The 15,268-nt window shown below is 43.0% G+C and overlaps 2 long non-coding RNA genes across 3 annotated transcripts; both read right to left on the reverse strand.

Annotated features, from left to right (window-relative positions):
• Nucleotides 1-7,796: 7,796 nt before the first annotated feature.
• On the reverse strand, nt 7,797-9,667 carry LOC310706920. The gene is made up of 2 exons (XR_014526246.1): nt 9,619-9,667; nt 7,797-8,048 (listed from the first exon to the last, which is right to left on the reverse strand). It is a non-coding gene; the product is annotated as an uncharacterized lncRNA (long non-coding RNA).
• Nucleotides 9,668-10,214: 547 nt separating this feature from the next.
• LOC310707967 lies at nt 10,215-13,536 on the reverse strand. 2 transcript variants are annotated; one of them, XR_014526785.1, is made up of 3 exons: nt 12,850-13,536; nt 11,502-11,686; nt 10,215-10,765 (listed from the first exon to the last, which is right to left on the reverse strand). It is a non-coding gene; the product is annotated as an uncharacterized lncRNA (long non-coding RNA). The 2 variants fall into 2 exon arrangements; XR_014526786.1 differs by lacking the exon at nt 12,850-13,536 and adding an exon at nt 11,841-12,307 and having other exon boundaries at nt 11,502-11,741.
• Nucleotides 13,537-15,268: the final 1,732 nt, after the last annotated feature.

The raw sequence follows: 15,268 nt of genomic DNA on the forward strand, positions 1-15,268 counted from the left end.
CATTCCATAAGATATTGGGATCCTGAACCATAAAAGGTAGAGGACCCCTGGATGGTTAAGTCCAATCAAAGGCGACTATGGGGTTGTGGCGCCCATCTCGCTTTCAGGCCGAGGTAGCCAGCGTTTGTCCACAGACAGCTTTCTGGGTCATGTGGCCAGCATGATTAAACCACTTCTGGTGCATCAGAACACCAGAGCACACAGAAAAGCCATTTATTTTCCTGCCGCATTGGTACCTATTTATCTACTTTCACTGGTGTGCTTTCGAACTGCTAGGTTGGCAGGAGCTGGGACAGAGCAATGGGAGCTCACCCCGTCACAAGGATTCGAACCACCAACCTTCTGATCAGCAAGCCCAAGGGGCTCAGTGGTTTAGACCACAGCACCACCCGTATCCCCTGCTGAACCATAAGGTTTATAGAGCAACTTACGTTGGGGAAAGCAAGTACCTTGCTGGGTTGCTCTTCTGCAATACCTTCATCCGCCCTTGCTCACACCATTCTGCAGGATACCATTTATCCAAGCTTCCTACTACCATGTCCCTCCCACCCTCCCTGTCAACAGCAGCGACACACAATGTTGGGAAGCCAGGAGAGCAACACAGCCCCAGCCATGTTGCCCCACTGGCCATTACTCTCTGGAGGGTACCAGGTAGGGGTAGATTGGCCTAGAGGAAAGAACATGTGGTAGAACTCCCCAGACCAATAAGTAGACACCAAGTCCCATCAACATCAATTCCTGCATGTGTTACAAATCCCAAGTCCTCTTCAATAACAGTGACCTGTTTACTTGAGGTGACTGGTAACTTGTAACGCGCCAAGAGGATTTGACCGATTTAGAAACTGAGCAGACCTTATTATAGACGTCACACTACCTCCAGTCAGACTGTGGAGGCCGCAAGAGAGCCTTGCCAGCTAATATGCTTAAGGAAAGGCACTATGGCGAAACCGGATTAAGCTGGAACTATTTCTCTGAAAGCAGGAATGGGAAATTCCAAACAAGGTTTCTCAGATGGTTTATTGCCAGTTAGGGAGGGAGGGAGGGAGGGAGGGAGGGAGGGAGGGAGGGAAAGAAAGAGAGAGAGAGAGAGAGAGAGAGAGAGAGAGAGAGAGAGAGAGAAAGAAAGAAAGAAAGAAAGAAAGAAAGAAAGAAAGAAAGAAAGAAAGAAAGAAAGAAAGAAAGAAAGAAAGAAGTTAAACAAGCTGGGAAAAGTGAGAACGATTAGGAGAAAGTACTGAGGCCCCTTTTTAGGTTTCAACATGAAGCGTAAGAAATAGACAAGAATCAGAGAAATCCTCAAAGGCCTTCACTATGGAAGATTAAAACTGAAGACAAAAGAAACCTATCTTCCCTAAATTAGCCTGTGTGACATACATTATTGCATTAATAGAACCCATGATTCAGAATGTCTGGGAGCTGAGCCTCCCCAAAGGCCACATTCACACCGTGCATTTAAAGGGGTACCATTTAAAACAGTGATGGCTTCCCCCAAAGAATTTTGGGAGCTGTAGTTTGTTTAAGGGTGCTCAGAGTTGTTAGGAGACCCCGATTCCTCTCCCACAGCTACAATTCCTAGTGTGGTTTAACAATCAGTGATTCCTTGCAGGGAACACTGGGCATTTGTACAGTCAAATGTTGATTCAGGTATTTTTATGACATTGGTATTTCATTCAGCGCTTCGCTGCTGTTTATATCTTTCCTTCATTCAGTGTGGTTGCCATATCTGACGAATTATTTTTTGTGATGCACATTGCCCCTCAATCACCTCCACACCTTTGCCATGCCCCTGAAAGATTTAATTTATGTAAGGCTTTTTTATTAAAAAAAAATACCTTGGGGAGCAAAATTAATATTACAAGCTGGATTGTGGAAGAAACAGGCTGCGGGACCTCTTACGGAAGAACTCCCTCAGAGGAATAATCACATGTACTGTGAAACACTTGTGTTTGGGGCAAGGGGGAAAGACTTTCTTTTCTAAATGACAACCTTGAAAGCCAAATGAATTTTATATATAACTTGTGTCTGAACCATTTGTTGCAACTTTTTAATTGATGTTTTTACAAGATAAGCTCATTAAGTGGTTACCTGTGCTTTGATTTCCACAGGAAACTCAAACTAGTATAATCTTCTTATGTTCTTATATCGCATAACCAGCAACTATGGCTGATGTTTCAAAATACCAACTGATTCTGTCCCCCCCCCCAAATGAAATTAAAAGATTAAAAGAGGAAAAGAAGGCTGGTTATGGTTCCTTTTGTCCTGAGTCTTCATCGAGGTGAGGAAGTGGCATTTTAGTTCTCTCTCTCTCTTTCTCTCTCTCTCTCTCTCTCTCTCACACACACACACACACACACACGGGGGAGGGGGGACAAGTGACTAATTTAAGGAGACAGGTTAATTTTATTAAATACTTAGGGGCACTCCCAATAAGGCTTATGGAGTGACTCACCTGTGGACATGACCTTTGGGACCTGGCAAATCTCACCTTCTGTGAACACGATTCACTTGCAGGCTGGACTTCCCACTTCCTGTTCTCTTTCCAGAAATAAAGCAAATCTTTGTTGTATCCACTGCCACAAAAAAGAACCTCACATGCCTCTGGTTCTTCTTTCTGTGAGTGAATACAGGCAAGTGACCAAGTAGTAATTTACTATGGCCTTCATGTAATGGCAGGGAAAACCAGTTGCCGGAGCCTGTATGTGACTAGGTCCTCTTATTCTGGAGAGATTTATCATCCACAGTCAGAGTTTGCACACACTATTTTTATTATTATTTTTCTGCTACAAAATTGTACCCACATAAACCATGACATGACTGACAGAAAATGGTTCACTGGGGGTGCAACTGAAAAATGAGGTATGCTTTAGACTACATGCTATTTCAGAACATGAGTGTAGGACTGACCATCATTGTTGGATATATACTAATAACAAATTTATTCTCCAGGTATGGATCACATGTCCCTGTTGGTGCAAGAGGTAGGCATCAACTCCCAGTCATGGCAGCTAGACTGTTGACTGGGAGTGGCCACCGAGACCATATAACACCGGTCCTGAAAGACTTTCATTGGCTCCCAGTACGTTTCCGAGCACAATTCAAAGTGTTGGTGCTGACCTTTAAAGCCCTAAACAGCCTCAGCCCAGTATACCTGAAGGAGCGTTTCCACCCCCATCATTCAGCTCCGAGGGCCTTCTGGAGGTTCCCTCCCTGTGAGAAGTGAGGTTACGGGGAACCAGGCAGAGGGCCTTCTCAGTAGTGGCACCCGCCCTGTGGAACGCCCTCCCATCAGATGTCGAGGAAACAGACAACCATCTGACTTTTAGAAGTCATCTGAAGACAGCCCTGTTTAGGGAAGTTTTTAATGTTTGATGTTTTATCATGTTTTCCATATTCTTTTGGGAGCCGCCCAGAGTGGCTGGGGAGACCCGGCCAGATGGGCGGGGTATAAGTAATAAATTATTATTATTATCATCATCATCAATAGGTTTAGAAGTACAAAAACATCTCTGTGTGCACTGAGCTTGCTCAGCAGGTACTGCATGCTGATTGACAGTTTGGAGTTGGAAATATGGGAAACTTGAGGGAAAGTGGAATGGAGTATCTTGAAAGAAGGCAGGCAAGCATGGCTCGCAGGCTTTCTGGCTGGCAGGCAGCAAGAACAGGAGCACTCAACACTGCAACATTTTGTTGTAGGTCCCATTTGTCAAGCACCTGTAGCAACTGAGCTTTATAGTCAAACTTATTGTTACAGGATTGGGGGAGTGGATAATGCTGTGGGTCACCTTTAAGTCTTTGTATCTGTAGGATGGGTAAAAGGTAAAGGGACCCCTGACCATTAGGTCCAGTCGTGGCCGACTCTGGGGTTGCGGTGCTCATCTTGCTTTATTGGCCGAGGGAGCCGGCGTACAGCTTCCGGGTCATGTGGCCAGCATGACTAAGCCGCTTCTGGCGAACCAGAGCAGCACACGGAAATGCCGTTTACCTTCCCGCCGGAGCGGTACCTATTTATCTACTTGCACTTTGACATGCTTTCGAACTGCTAGGTTGGCAGGAGCAGGGACCAAGCAACAGGAGCTCACCCCGTCGCGGGGATTCGAACCGCCGACCTTCTGATGGGCAAGTCCTAGGCTCTGTGGTTTAACCCACAGTGCCACCTGCGTCCCAGGATGGGAGTCTGTAGCAAAGGGAACTACTGAAGTGGTCAAACCAGTCCTTTGTTGGGTTAATGGGTCTGACCAACCTGTTAGACACCTTATTTACCGGTACATGTCTAAAGAGTTGGTCAAGCACAGATATGTTGTCAGCAATGTCTCTAGAAGGAGGGGTAGGCCTCCACTCCTCACCTGGTTGAATTCTACCTCATCCTAGGAATAGGAGAACAATAAACTGGGATCTTATGAGACTGCATGAAGTTGGGAAAGTCTCATTTGAATTAGGAAATATCTGAGTCAACTCGGGCATGGTTTTATCTAATCTGCATTCCGCAGAGATACTTTTCAAACCCCTTTTTATACAGAAACGATCTTTTACAGAAACAAGTATATTGATGAAATGTTCCCCACCGCCAGCACAAAATAAAAAATAAAAATACATGTGCACCCCCTACTGGGCAAAACAATATTGACTGGAATGGCATCAATCTCATTTACTACACAAACATTCTCTGTTGTCTAGGAGCTGCAATTCAGCTGGAATGTCGTGCTTTGTCTCCACAGGATTCTTGTGTATACAGATACAGGAAAAATACATTTTTGTCGGAAATGACTACCCTCCAGATCTAGCCAGGTATCCATCCTCAGGTCATAGGGTCATCGATCAAGAAGTCTTGTAAACTAAGTCAACATTTTTATGTCTGGTAAACATCTCCGTGCATGGGGAAAATATTGAGAGCTAATCCAGGGAGACAGAATGTTACAGCAAAAAATAGTACAATGCATCAACAAGGTCTGGAAGATAGTCAAAGGGCTACATTTCTGAAGGTTTCTTCCCTGACAGGAATTGCATTTTACATTCCTTAGCCTTGTTGCATAACCATATGTGCAACAATATGTGAAATTAACAAAATATGGGGAAATCTAAATGCCTTTCTTTCAGCAAGAGCCCAAAAGGTCATCATAATCAAGCTTTATTGTGATGACTGCAAATACTTCTTTTTGTTTGTTTAATTTGATATGAAAAAATAATAATATGTAAGCCCAAAAGGCATATTTTATATATTTCAGGGGGGGAACAGACACATGCTGTAGTAATTAATACACATTAGCTAATTCAGTGACTTTTACAAAACCCATATTTTAAAGACATACATGTTTTGCAAGCTGTTTTTCTACATTCCAGGGTTTACCGCTCACAGTAATGGGGTCTTAAGTGCAATTATATTTTTTAAACACAAGGTGACAGTAGATAACCAAAGATATTGTTGAACTCTTTGTAATCCGCTGTCCGCCATCCCCTAGTGCTGAAGTAAGGATCATTTTTATGTGAGCAAAACTGATAAATGAACTATTCTGTATCTAATAGTTATTCCACAGATTATATAGCAGAAACATCTGGCTTTGGCCCGACGGTAATCGGAAACCATTCCTGGCTCCCTGGTGGGCATGCATGTAGGATAAGCCACCCCTTAAATAAATTTGTCTCATTGACATACCGTGGTACCTCGGGTTAAGAACTTAATTCATTCTGGAGGTCTGTTCTTAACCTGAAACTGTTCTTAACCTGAGGTGCCACTTTAGCTAATGGGGCCACCTGCTGCTGCTGCGCTGCTGCCGCACAATTTCTGTTCTCATCCTAAAGCAAAGTTCTTAACCCGAGATACTATTTCTGGGTTAGCAGAGTCTATAACCTGAAGCGTCTGTAACCTGAAGCATCTGTAACCTGAGGTACCACTGTATTATAGGTTGTATGTAAAATGGGTCCTATTCCAAAAGGTAATACTAAACGTGGCTTCGGGGTGGGGGGGGGAGGCAGAATTCAGATGCATTCTACCTTTCCAGATTGTTTATACTGCACAAAGGGGAATTTTATATGCTGTTTTAATAGTACAATAATAACTATCAATGTTTCACTATACAGTGGTACCTCGGGTTACAGACGTTTCAGGCTATAGACTCTGCTAACCCAGAAATAGTACCTCGGGTTAAGAACTTTGCTTCAGGATGAGAACAGAAATCGTGCTCCAATGGCACGGCAGCAGTGGGAGGCCCCATTAGCTAAAGTGGTAACTCAGGTTAAGAATAGTTTCAGGTTAAGAACAGATCTCCAGAATGAATTAAGTTCTTAACCCAAGGTACCACTGTATCTCTCTGCTCTTGTGCTTGCCTGGGAGTCAGAGCAGGGGATCGTCCCACATTGTCAATGGCATTCCCTTTTCTATGCAAAGTTCAGGGACAGCCAAGTCTGTTTTGACTGATAACTAAATGGCCTTTATTTCCTCCATTCACAAATAACCACACTGGCTGGGAAATAAAACTGGGGAGCTTGCTCAGCCTGTAGCATCCTCTGCTTTGCCTATTCAGCAAAAGAGAGATTGACCCAATGAACTTATTGATAAAGCTATTTGAGCAATTATGTAAAAGAGAATTTATATCCTGCCTTTAGGAAGCTGTTTTAGACCAGATCTGTTCATCTAGCTAACTGGCTGGTCTCATTTCATTCCACTTTAGTGGAATTTAAGGGTGGGGCATTTAGACCGAAACCAGCAGAGATATAAAAGGGGTGTGATAAAACGGTTCAGAAGTGGAACCAATGTGGTTGATGGGGAAGAGCTTACAATTCTTGGCAGGGGGATTTGCTTGTCTCTGTCCACCACCACCCTTTCTCATTTATCTTTTTTTTTTAGTTTTAAACTTCTGAACTTTGTTTGTTTTTGGTCTTGCCAACAGCTTCGGCGGCACAGCAACTGAGCTCCAGCAACTGCCCCTTCACACACACACCCAGCTACCATCCGTCCTTCACAGGCTCTAAAGCATGTTAAAGAAAGGAGGGGGCAGTTGTCTAGTCCAACTGCCAGTGGCTCTCCAGGGTGTCAGGCAATTCTTCACCTGCTCCCTGTTCCTTTAAAGTGGAGGTGTCAAGTATTGAACCTTGGACTTCCCACCGCTGTGCCTTCCCTTTCCCCGGCTATACAATACCAGACTACCCTTCATGTTAGTTAATTGTGTGTGCTCAAGGGCCTTTCAACGGATCACTTTTAGTCTGAAGAAAAATCAGACAAGGAGCCCCTGAAAGGGAAATGATCCCAGTTAAGATCCACAGCAATTCCCAGCTGAACACAGTTCTCTGAGCACACTTATCTACAAGTTTGTTCTGCGAGTGCAGACTCCTGTACCTGAATGAGAATTTGCGTTCCTATGCCCTTATCACTACCCAATATCGTATCATTTTGCCTATCTCACACAGAAAATGCTCCCTCAAAACCTTGCTTCCCAGATCAGACTGTGACTCAGAGGAAAAGGCTCAGTCACAGCCTCTCTTCCTAGCCTTTTCCCCTCTTGCATGCTCCATTCCCTAATGTTTCAAGTTTCCTTTTATTGTATTATGTCATATTGTATTGTCAGTTGTTTTCAGATTTTCCTCTGCACCGTGTTTTCATTTCATTTGTTTGTTTTCTATTTCTGCATGTATTTGTATTGGTTTCACTTATCCCTTTTAATATATTTTGTATGTGTTTATATCAATAATTTCTTTATATTAAAAAAAGTTTCCTTTTATGAAGCAGGGGGTAGGGAAGCATGGTTTTAGTCTTCGTCTGTAAAACAAGTATTATTTGAATTGACTGGGAACAAGGAAACACATTAAAAAGAGATGTGTGTTTATTAATGGGGTGAGAACCAGGAAATCTTTCACTGTAAATGGGTGCTGTTTGCCAACCATAAAAGGCATTCATTAATAGAGACGACGCTCTCTGACAATAAAATAGACCTGCAGAGAGACTCGCATTAGCCAGTTTTAGCCAATCTCCAGACTGAAGCTATTTCAGAACTTGAGGGTCCCATCTCTGCTTCTGAAGAGATGGCGACATGCTGGGACAAAGGTGTGCTCCAGCCCTGCAGTAAAGGAAATGACATTCTGTCACCAACATGATAAACCAAAGGGGCCATGCCAAGTCATCTTTAAATAATCTGTTGGTAACCTTGAAGGCTGATCACGTCAGGTGGGAACAAAATGATCTCTGTCCCTCTGACAACCACACTGAGGAGATCCCTGCGGGGTAAGCAAGCCTTAGCAGATGCTGGACGAGACAGGGCTGTTTGTTTCTTGACACGCTATTAGTAGGCTAAACATAACTCTTAGGGGGGTGGTGCAGGTGCGGAGGTCGCTGAGCAGAACTTTCCCAAAGGTACCTTGGGACAAAGAGACAGCTGTGTGCAGTGGCTTCAGTATGTGAGCTTCCTAAATGGGGGACGTGTGTTTGTGTATAAACTGGGTGAGTTTGTATGCCAATGGCTGGGAGCCACAAGAGGGGAGAATGTTGTTGTGCTCAGATTCTGCTTTTAAGCTTCCCATTAGGCAACTGGTTGGCCATTGTGAGAACAGGATGCTAGACTAGATGGACCAATACCCTGATCCAGCAGACCACAACCCTCCACATGTCCCCCTCTGCATGTAGTTTGCCTCTGGACAGGGAAGGTCCATTCAGTTGCCTGCAGACCTATTTTCCAAGCACTGATCTAAACTTAAAAACTATTATTTTTTTAGAAGATATTTATTAAAGTTTTTAAAGTATAACAGTGAAAATAAGAATAAAAATAGACAAAATACAAAACACAACATAAAAACAGTTAAAAAACAAATAATTTTCCGTCACATATCTTCCTTACACTTATTTCCCCGGACCTCCTCATACCTCCCTTCTTTGTATTCCACTTCAATTTGTTAGTTCAGCAAATCCTTACCATTAAGCTTTTACCCATTTATAAACCTTTTTTCATGTCTCCTAAAGCATTACAGCTGGAAACCACTTAGTTTCTATCCAACATCCTTCTAACATTCGTTAATTTTACAATATTTCTTTAAATAGTCTTTAAATTTCTTCCAGTCTTCTTTCACCGACTCTTCTCCCTGGTCTCGGATTCTGCCAGTCATTTCAGCCAATTCCATGTAGTCAATCACCTTCATCTACCATTCTTCCAGAGTGGGTAGATCCTGTGTCTTCCAATACTTTGCAATGAGAATTCTTGCTGCTGTTGTGGCATACATAAAGAAAATTCTATCCTTCTTTGGCACCAATTGGCCGACAATGCCCAGGAGAAAGGCCTCTGGTTTCTTCAGGAAGGTATATTTAAATACCTTTTTCATTTCGTTATAGATAATCTCCCAGAAACTTAAAAATCTAGACAAGGGGCACATCTACATTACACATCTACATTACAACTACATTAACAGTGCAGTCCTGCAGATGTCTGCTCAGAAGGAAGCCCTACTGTCTTCAATTGACCTAACTCCAAGGTGAATGGGTATACAAGTCCAACAAAATATTCAAGTGCCTTAACTTAACTAAACCTCCACCAGTGCAGGTAGCTACCTGGGCTGAGGCTGCAGGTGTCAATGCTTAATAATAATAATAATAATAATAATAATAATAATAATAATAATAATAAATTATTTATACTCCACCCATCTGGCTGGGTTTCCCCAGGCACTCTGGGCAGCTCCCAACAGAACATTAAAAACACAATACAACAAAGACTTTAAAAGAGAATGGGAACCATTTACAACATATATGAAGAGGCAACGTAAAGAAATGGACTCATTGGCAGGGTTTGAGTAAACAATCACAACTGTATACAACAGAAAATAAGACTATATGTATTGAGGAAATTTTGGGGAAACAATACACAGGGTGAACAATATGGAAATAAAACAAAACGGGAGTATGAGGGAAGTCCAGGGGAGGAGGGTTGAAATATGAAAAATTGTTAAAGATATATTGTCAGAAGAAATATACATGGAAAAATCAATAAAAATTATTTTTTAAAAAAATCACAATAAAACATCAAACATTTAAAACTTCACTAAACAAGGCTTCCTTCAGATGCCTTCTAAAAGTCAGATAGTTGTTTATTTCCTTGACGTCTGATGGGAGGGCGTTCAACAGGGTGGGCACCACTGCTGAGAAGGCCCTCTGCCTCGTTCCCTATAACCTCACTTCTTGCAGTGAGGGAACCGCCAGAAGGTCCTCAGAGCTGGACCTCAGTGTCTGGGCTGAATGATGGGGGTGGAGACACTCCTTCATGTATACTGGGCTGAGGCTGTTTAGGGCTTTAAAGGTCAGCACCAACACTCTGAATTGTGCTCAGCATCTAAGTCCCAAGATGAGGTGACCCAGCAAATCCTGGTTCCTCACTGCTGCTCACCCTCAAAGGAGGCCTCACCAGGTCCCTCCACCCTCCCCTGACTATTAGTTTTGGGTGAGCGAGGCAGGCAAGTTCAAAATAGACTCCATCCCTTGCCACTCTGGACCTAATAGCCCTGAAGGTTTGGTCTAGAAGAAGAATGGGGAACCCGTAGCCCTCCAGATGTTGTTGGACTCCATATTCCATCAGTCCCTCCCACCAGGGCCAATAGTCATGGATGATGGGATGTGTATTGTTTGGAAGGTGATAATTTTCCCCGCCTCTGCTTTCTAACAAGCAGAGCTGTGCCTCCACACAGAACTGGCTGAACAAAATTTGTACACATGTCTGTTGCCTGTACCTCATCCATTGCTGGGTGCAAAGTTGTCCCACCATTCACAGTATGAGGAGGCTGGGTTGGGCGATACCTATTATATAGATGTAGAATTAGTAACCAGTTTAATTCAGCATTGCCAAGAATTAAGGCAGCATGCAGATATTAAAGTCAGGGCATTCCCATGATAAACAGCTGGTTGCTCTGAGCTTGGAAGATAGTGATACAGGAAAATTGTATTGATTGAGGTTATTGTGCTAATGGGATGACATGGTTGGCTACAACCCAATGATTGCATTTAGCATACCACAGTGGAATAGACAGAGAACGTGCTTAAAACGCATACTTATATTTCATTTGGCAAACTAATGAAAAGAACTTAAAATAAACATAAAAAATGAATCTTAAAATTAAACGTAGTCATTAATCAAATTCAGTGACCCTTTAGCAAATATTCAAACCATCAGCAAATATCTGAGAAGCAGCAAAAAAATTAAAAAAAACCTTTTCAGCTGACAATATCCTATAAAGAGCAGAGTTTATTCCACCCAATGGAGAGCATGTTCACCAGCCAAAAACAATTCAATCTTTGCAGCCAATTAGCCTTTAAAACCCAAGAGGCTTCGGTCAGATATCTTTGGGACCATGGTGGTTTTTTTAAGAGAGAGAGATTTGGATAGTTCCTGTGATCCTTATCGTAGTGGCACTGATCAGAACATTAAGGGATGCATCATATGATTGCATTGATCTGCACTGCCCTGGGTTAATTTTTTTCATCGCTCCTGCACATTGTTTCCCATTAGACTAGCCCAGCCTTCTTAAGTACATACAGTTTGATTTATGGCAGCCCTCCATATGTTAATCATAGCACCAGAATCCATTTATGAGCTTTCCACAAGAGTACGAAGTCAGACACACTTGTGTAGGTTTCCCACAGCTTTGGTGCCAAGTTTGAGTGGCGGAGGAGCATGTAAAAGATCATGCGTCAAGAGAACAGCAGAAAGGGCTCCTAGCTCTGGAAAGGAAACAGCAGATGAAGACCAACTGGTCCATAAAGTGTTTTTACTAAACTGCCAGTATGGTGTATTATTATTATTAAATTTCATCTGAGGAACACAGGGGGGTTTACAATATAAAAACACAAAAATACATAGCATATCCACATTTACCTTTCCTCCTCTCTTTCTAGGCATGGTCCACAAATTAAAGCTCTGCGTATCAGCATCCTGTTTTGCTCTGGAGCAGTGTTCCCCAAACTTGAATCTCCACCTGCTTTCAGACTACAATTCCCATCATCCCTGACCAGTGGTCTTGCTGGATGATGGGAGTTGTAGTCCAAAAACAGCTGGAGACCCAAGTTTGGGAAACACTGCAGTCTGGAGCTTTCCTCACGAAAAGCTACTCTTTAAAACTCAATTGGAGCAAACAGCAATCCGTGGGAAATTGTCTTTGCTCCGATTCATCTTTAAAGAGTGGATTTTCATGGGGGAAGCTTGTGGCACACACACACAGAGAGACATGGAGCGTTAAAGCGCAGACATCTGCCTTGAAAGAGCAGGGCAAAAAGGTGAGAGTTATCCCATAGTAAAAAAACAAAACACACCCAGTTTAGAAGGACATTGGTTGTTTAATTAGCCAAAGGGAGAAGATTTTGAATGTGATGCAAGCCCAGAAATCAGCTCATAAGCAGGAACAGCTCAGTTCCTTGAGAAAATGTATTAATTATGAATCATGCACTTGGCTGTCCCCATGGTATCAAAGATTACTTTGATGCTTCTAAAGGAATCAGCGTGGATACCTGACCTTTTGACACCTGCCAGGACAACTGACAGACTCGGCAAATCTACCTTTAAAATGGAACATGCACTTCAAGTGATAGTCCCCAGGCAATCAAAGGGAATAAGTCATTCTTTTATTTACTTTTTTTAAGTCAACTAAAAGGAGAGGCTGTTGTGTAAAAGAAAAACCATTCTCCATGCTCAAGCTGTATTTTTTTCAGCCACAAGGTGTCACAAGGACTACTGGGTAGATTGGAGCAACCTCCCAGCTCCTTTGTTCCGCTCCAGATAGACTCCCCCAACATTAGAGTCCGTTCACATTCAGAGCTGCGCAACACATGGTGCTCTTTGTGATTATTAGCATTTGTGTGATTTATTCTTCAGAATAGCATTCCCATACCTGTTACCTTCTAGATGTTGTTGTCCCATGACATGACTCCCACAATCGCTGATCATTTTGGCCATGCTAACAGGGGCTGATAAGAGCTGGCGTTCCACAACATCTGAAAGACCGTTAATTGAGGGAAGCTGATCTAAAGTACCGTAAGTGGGGGAGTCTGATCAGAACCATAGCTGGAGGGAGGCTGGACGGGGTTTTTTTAATCATTTGCCCTTACTATGGTCCCAACCTCTCCCATGGCTGCTATGTGCCTCAAGCCATTGGCACCAGTATTTAAAAAAAAGTCTCATCTAATGGATCCACGGTCCTCAAGGGGCAGGTTGCCAGGTTCACACATGTACACATATTTTTATTTTTATTGCTTGCAGTCAGTTCTTGCCTGTCTCAATATTCAGTGATTGACAGCTGAACCGCTGAACCACTGGAAAAGCATTGTGTGTTGGAGGCAAGAAGGAAGTCCCATTTGTCATCACCTGAGACGGAGAAAGTTTTAAGAAGAGATTGTATCGGTGCTGTTTTGTATTTTGTTTTACATGATGTTATATATTTTGAAAGCTGTAAGCTACTTGTAAGGAGTTGTCCTGAAAGGTAGAGTATAAATAAATAAAATGATGATGATGATGACTATAATGATGGAGAGAACCTTCCAACAGTTTGACTTCACCCCCCCAAAGGGACACTCCTCCATTGTCTCCCGAGACCAGATGAAGAAGAAGAAGAAGAAGAAGAAGAAGAAGAAGAAGAAGAAGAAGAAGAAGAAGAAGAAGAAGGAGAAGAAGAAGAAGAAGAGAGAGAATACAGTGGTACCTCAGGTTACATACACTTCAGGTTACATATACTTCAGGTTACAGACTCCGCTAACCCAGAAATAGTACTTCGAGTTAAGAACTTTGCTTCAGGATGAGAACAGAAATCGTGCTCTGGCGGTGCAGCAGCAGCAGGAGGCCCCATTAGCTAAAGTGGTGCTTCAGGTTAAGAACAGTTTCAGGTTAAGAACGGACCTCCGGAATGAATTAAGTACGTAACCAGAGGTACCACTGTACTTGCCAGGCTGACAAGCCTTTTCACATTGCAGATAAGGTTACCTAAATGAAACTAGAATTCTATCCCGCCCCGCCCCCCAATTTTCACATGAATTGTCATGACCCAAGTAGCAGAGCACCTGCTTTGAATGAAGATGATCCCACCTTCAATTCCTGGCCTCTCCAGGTGAGCCTAAGAATACTCTCTGCCCAAAACCCTGGACAGCCCTTGCCACTTTGTGTACACTGGACAAGATGAACCAAGGGTCTGGCTCATTAAAAGGCAGCTTCCGAATCCGTGTGACCCTTTCCTCTAGGAAAAAAAGGGAGGAAAAGACTGCATGTACAGTATGTAAAAGTGCCATGGTTGTTGTTTAAACTTACACAACTGCACCTACCTCACTAGATTGTTGTACGGACGACTGAGCTAACATATGGGAAGTTATTGCAACATTCAAAATCTCTGGCCGCAGTGTTGATCTCTTTTTTTAACTTGCTGTGATACTGGAAAATGCAGTGATGAAAATGACTGAAATGTACCAGGCACATATCTGTGCATCTGTCCTCTGCCTGCCCGTGTCAGCAGCACATGTCAAAAGTCTTTTAAGCCAGAAGGCAATTGTGCGCCATGAAGGTGTCATAAGATTAGAGTCACTAGACACTTTGTTCCATGAGCGGCAGAAGTTCCCTGCTTCTCCTTCCACTGCATCATCCATTCAGTCTGACTGCCCAAGCCAGTTTGTGCGTGTTTTGGATGCACGAGACCTATCAATCATCCTACTGGTTGCTTAACATGACTTTCCAGATTGCTTGTTTATGACACTGCTCCTGCGCCTGAAGCATGATCAGAATGCCCACAATGCTGGAAAACGTCACTCGGTTAACTACGGTAATCAGGAAACCCGATTCTCTGCATAAGGCGTTGAAGTAGGCTGAAAAAGCTGTTTCGAAGCAACTTTTACAGGTAGGGAGAGAATAGGTGTGGTTATATGAAGGCAGGCACATATAGCCTGCTGGAAAACTGGAGGTCCCGTCAGAAAGCACAGGTGAATAAAGACAGCTTTGTTGCCATGAAGGAAAGACGACTTCCTAGCAAGAGAGGCTTTGATCAGACTGGTAATGAGATGCAAAGGTTAGTTCTAAGCTAACACGGAATACGTTTGAGTCTCCTATTGTTACTGATGAGATTTTACAGAGACGTGCATAAGCTAGCCGTTGTATTTTTAGTTCTGAGACTGACAATTAAATGCTATTTATGTAGCCAAATATGAAAGATTAATTATTGGGCATGGGGAGGCATGCGCTGCAAAGTCTCCAGTGCCCAAAGGAGGGCAGTGGTATCATCATTTCATCTACACGCTGAAGAATTTGGAGCAAGTTTACGGAGGCCTAGGCAC

This window comes from Podarcis liolepis (genome assembly GCF_965112155.1).
Source record: "Podarcis liolepis genome assembly, chromosome: 5".
In the NCBI taxonomy this organism is placed as follows: Eukaryota; Metazoa; Chordata; class Lepidosauria; order Squamata; family Lacertidae; genus Podarcis; species Podarcis liolepis.